The sequence below is a fragment of the Amaranthus tricolor genome, chromosome 10 (genome assembly GCF_026212465.1).
Source record: "Amaranthus tricolor cultivar Red isolate AtriRed21 chromosome 10, ASM2621246v1, whole genome shotgun sequence".
NCBI classification, from domain to species: domain Eukaryota; kingdom Viridiplantae; phylum Streptophyta; class Magnoliopsida; order Caryophyllales; family Amaranthaceae; genus Amaranthus; species Amaranthus tricolor.
In genome coordinates, this window is record NC_080056.1 from 21,877,057 (window position 1) to 21,883,056 (window position 6,000).

Sequence of the window (6,000 nt, forward strand, 5' to 3'; positions counted from 1 at the left end):
TGCACATTCCTAACCTCCATTGCCAATCTCCAAAACTTGGTCGAGAGGTTGTAACAACTTTCTCCAAAGAAGAGCGCGAAGCATGATCAAACTGGACCTGCGCGTCCACAAACCAATCTGAAGGGCAAGTCCTTAACGCGCAAAATAACCTTTCAACCCCAGCACAATAGCGATGAAGGAGAAACTCACGTTGTGGATCACGGAGTTTGCTAACAACTACCATGAGCTCAATGGCTTTGAAAATTCTGATCTACCTAATCATGTGTTTAAATGAAATAAAGCGCTGTATGGCTTGAATCAAGCTCCAAGAGCTTGGTATGACAGATTTAGCTCACATTTACTTGAAAATGATTTTCAACAAGGTAAAGTTGATAAAACACTTTTCATTAAAACTAAAGGAAAAGATATTCTTGTTGTTCAAGTTTATGTTGATGATATATTGTTTGGAGTTACTAATGATTCTTTGTGCAAGGAATTTTCTAGGATTATGTGCAAGGAATTCGAAATGAGCATGATGGGAGACTTAACATTTTTTCTTAGACTACAAATAAACCAAAAGAAAAATGGCATATTTATTTGTCAAAGTAAATATGTTAGAGATTAATTTGCTAAAGAAGTACAATATGGATCAATGCAAGACTGCTAATACACCTATGAGTGCAACACTAAGTCTAGACCAAGATATAAACGGTAAGAGTGTTGATCAAAAGACTTATAGAGGTATGATTGGCACTTTATTATATTTGACTGCTAGTCGTCCAGATATTATGTTTAGTGTTTGCTTATGTGCTCGTTTTCAAGCTAACCCAAAAGAATCTCACTTAACAGCCGTTAAGTAAATCTTTAGATATTTACATGGGAATAAAGACTTCGATCTATGGTACCCTAGTTGTGGAAATTTTAGTTTGATTGGTTTTTCAGATGCGGATTATGCTGGCTACAAAGTTGATAGAAAAAGCACTTCAAGATCGTGTCAATTTTTGGGAAATTATTTAATCTCATGGTATTCTATAAAAGCAAAATTCAGTTGCTTTATCTACAGCTGAAGCTGAATACATAGCTGCAGGTGCGTGTTATTCTCAAATTTTATGGATTTCACAAAAACTTCGAGATCTTGGAATTGATCTTAAAAGTATTCCAATAAAATTTGATAAACACATGTACAATTTGTATCACTAAGAATCTTGTACAACATTCACGCACAAAACACATTGAGGTTCGTCACCATTTTATAAGAGATCATGTTGAAAAAGGTCATATCTCTCTATCCTCAGATCTACAGAAAATCAGTTAGCGTACATGTTTACAAAACCTTTAAGTCATGATCGTTTTGCTTATATATGTATGGAACTTGGCATGCTAAATGATGTTCATGAATTAAGGGGGAGTAATTACATAAGAGTAACGGTATGTTAATGATAATAATAGTAAAAGAGTTTAATAGGAAACGTTTTCTGTTACTTAATACCAAGTATATATTAAGGGGAAGCATTACATATTATTTACATGTTTTGACTGTGATTATATATGTGTGTTTATGCATGTGTTTAAGAATTGAAAATCCAATTTCAATTTCTTAAAAATTATTTGTTTTATAAAAAAATATAAATATGGGATTTATAATTACATTTAATCAATAAAAGACATTTAATTATCTTAAAACAAAATTGTTTGTTTGAATCACATTTGGACGTCAACCATGCAATAAAGTTTTGTTTATAACTTTGGTTCAGATCAAATTGAATCATAATTACACTCCTTATACATTTCTTCACATCATTCACACACTTCACACCGGTCAATTCTCTCAAAATTAATTTTTGCCATTTCCCTAAGTTGTCCAATCAATTCTTATGGAAGTACAAATGCATTGTACTATACTCCTTTTATAGTGAGTGAAACGTATTCTTTGTTCCCTCACCTCTACACTTTATGTCTTACCCTCTGAATTGTCTCTTTCACCTTCTTTTTCAAGCTTTCAAAAACCATTTTCATGCCACCCAAAAGAAGGATGAACAAATCTGCTACAAAATCAGAAAAAGATGAATCATCCAAAACCCCAATGACTGAACCAGTAACTCCTACCATTCCCTCACCTCTAAATTCTTTAGATGTACCAAAACTATGGTTCGAAAATCACACCACATATGGTCGTTGGATTGAAATTTTTAAACACCGTTCTCTTTCATATGTTGATATTCTTGACTACAATTTCTTCTTATTTGAAAATTTTGAAATTATCTATTCTTTTATTCAATCAACTCTAGGTATGTTGTTGAATCCTGGCTCTACTTCTTACCCTATTTTTGTGAAAATCTTTTATTCTAACTTGTCTTTCACTATGATTGATGGCAATTCGGCCTTAAGAAGTTTCGTTAAAGGCCAAGAGATTATTATCTCTAAAACCCTAGTAAATGATCTGTTAAAATTCTCCAATGTTGCTGATGATACTACTCTAAGCATTTTGGCACTACAAAATGCCAAGGATATGTTTTTCCTTGATACTTATTCTGATTTCTCTTCTACTAAACAATTGAATTACAATGCCTTGAACTTATGTGGTAAATTGCTGCATATATCCTTGTTAGAACAGTCTTCTCATGCAACTCATCTTGTGAATTAGTCACAGATGCCCATCTAATATTGATGTGGAAAATTGCCTCTTTTAAAAACATTGATTATGCCTCTCGTATCTTTTCAACAATACGTTTTTGCAATTCTCATGTTCGTAATTGCTCTCTTCCTTATGCTAATCTCCTGACATTGATCTTTGATCATTTTAATCTGCTCTCTGAATTAGAGGAAGTATATTACTCTGGTCCTTTATCTTGGTCTGAATACATCCTCCCTCCTCGTGGAATTTTTAAAATCCATGGCAAGTATGAGTTATACTCACATTTGTCATCATCTGAAAAAGAGGATCTGCAAAAGATCCATGGTAAGCGGCTTTCATGTCTTAACTCTCACATTAAAGAGCACACCACTCTTTCACGCCTCCAGTCTCTTGACTTAGAGGTTGGTGAATGAAGACTTCATTACTTGATTTACATGATAAGGTGTTTACTCTGACATTTATGTTAGACACATTTATGAAAGTCATGAAAGGTATGGTAGTTGAAGATGTGGTGGTGGATGAAGATGTTGATGAGGGGGTTGTTGTTAAACCACAAGAGGATACTGTGATGGAGGAGGCAAAGGAGAAAGAAGGAGAAAAGACAAGGAGGTTGATTATAAGGTAAAGGCAGATGAGAAGAAAGAAGAAGTGATTCCAGAAGCTGTTGATGCTACTCCTATTCAAACCATTCCTCCAATTGTTGAAGTTCCTACTTCCCCTGGCCAAACCAAATTTTCCAAGAAAAGGAAGACTAGGTCCAGGAAGTAATTTTAGTTAATGGTTGATCAAAATTTGTTTTTTTATTATTTCGTCAAACAATATTTTTTTTGGATTAACAAACCCAACATTTTTACTCCTTGTTTATTTTTTGATGAAAGTCAAAAAGGGGGAGATATGTAAGCAAATGTTTATTTTGTTGCTTGGTTTGTTTGCTTTTGCTTGGTTGCTTGGGTTGTTTTCTTTTTCTTTCTTGCTTTGTGCATACATATTAAGTTGCATACATATTAGTGTTTATTAGTGCATATAGTGTATATTGATTGTGCATATTGATTATTGATTGTTTATTGCAAATACATTTAAGTTTGAGGGAGATATGTATTCATCATGGTTAATCTTATTAAAAAGGGGGAGATATTAGTTTAATATGGGGAGATGCTTATTTTGATTGTTTGTTCTTAAATATAGTTATTTGATGATACATGTTGATGATAAATTTATAGTTGTTGTTCATATTATTGTTTATAATCATGATGATTGATGATTATGTTTTTGATGTTAAAATATTGATATATTGATATAATGTTACAATACAATATTGATTATTATATTCGCATGTATTGTGATTGGATATTTGTTTGCATGCATGGATAATGAAACATGAAACCTTATTCATTTGTAATAATAAGATGCATGAAAATTTATTGGTTTATACTATTCTGTTTTTTTTATACTGTTCTAATTTGAAACTGTTTTCAAAGTCTTGAAAACATTCTGCTCTATGATATTTTGTTATTCTTATCATGTTTTTCAATTCACGTGAACTTAGTAATATGATTTAGGAAAATATGGTTTTGACTTTCATCAAGGGGGAGATTGAAGACTCAACTCTCTTAAATGATGATAAATCAAACACATATTGATTAAACAAATAAATTAAGTAATTACATTTAGTTTTTTAAGTTAGTCTAAAATCATATTGGATATAAATTTAATAATTGATATATGTTTAAGCTCGAATTATTGGAATATGCTTAAATAACTTAAGTTTATTTTATGGTTAAATTTATAAGTCTTGAAGTTAATTTCAATGTCTTGAAGATAATTGTGTTTATAATAAGTTTAGTTTTGTAAATATATTTGAAATATTTTAATAGGTCAAGGTTCATTAAAATTAACTTTGAAATATTTTAATAGGTCAAGGTTCATTAAAATTTACTTTCATATTATTTGAAACTAAGTTTGAATGTAATATTACACTGTTTGTTATTAACGTTTGAATTTGAAGATAAAAAATATATGTGCTTAAAATAGTTCGATGATTAAATATCTATAGTATAAGCTAATACACGTTTGGTTATATATAGTACATGTTAATATTTGAATTTAAATTAGTTGTTAAGCTAATTAAAGAGTTTCCTATAAATAAGATGGTAATTTAAATTGATACTAAAAATAGGAAATGACTATTTGAATTAATACTAAGTATAGAAATTAATTTGAATAAGTATTTACACATTGTTTAATCTTGTTTTGCTGAGTTTTCATTATCTTGTATGAGTACTAACGTGGCAGCACAACATTGGTTATCAAAGACAAATTACAGCACTCAATGACGATTTTATATAAGCTGTCAGTACACATCAGTTTGAAATAAAGCTCAAGGTCTTGAAGACTGGCACAGAATATCCAGATCAACAAAAATAATGGATGAAGCTTTCTTGCTCTTCAAGGAGATGTTGAGGCGTAACATCTATAAATACAAAGCTTCATTTCAGAATTAAGGATAGACCTCTATGCATCTCTTTCTCTCTTGTAATAAGATCTAGTATTCCCAAAAGAGTTGTAATTCTTAGTTCATCTAGCTCTTATGATTGGTAATAGGATTAAGTGTTAAAAAAGAGTTAGATTAAATTTAATACGCCTCACTTAGAATACTTTTCAAAGTGTTCAACTTGTAATCTCTATTGTGAGATTTGGAATTTTCTTTTATTAAAGGGACTTGTAAGACGTTTCATCAAGGAGAAGAACATGGTGAGAGAAGATAGTGAGATCTTCTAGTTTGTCTTAGAGTCAGATTAATAAAAGGCGTTGAAATCCTACGGTTTAAAAGAGAACTCATAGGTGGGGAGTAGGTTGTTTAGAACCGAACGTCGTTAACATATCGTGTGTTATTCTTTAAAGTTTATATTCCACACATACGTTACTATTTTACGAATTGACTCAAAACTATCCCAGAAAAAAGTTTTGAAAGACTCCTCAATCTCTTGAGATAAACTTCCAGACAAAAATTTTAAACGCCCATACTCTCTATTCACCCCTCCCTTTAAAGAGTATTCGACCTCCTATCAACTTTCATACAGTATCTTTAATGCCTACTTTCAATATCTTAAATGTCTACTTAAATCATTCTTAATGACTACTTAATATTTTAAAAAATATAAAATGGATAGACCCAATTGAAAATGGTCTCTAAAAAAAACCGTCTCTCATTGTGACGCCATGGGGAGGGAGTTAGGAATTGTAAGGTCCGCAATCCATATTAGCGGGTCCGCTTCCTTCTGCCACGGGCTCACTTATTCACCTAGTGAAAACCGTGCGACACTAGTGTCAATGACTAACGATTGCACTAGTTCAGCCTTAAACTCGACACTTTAAGTGTGCAAGCC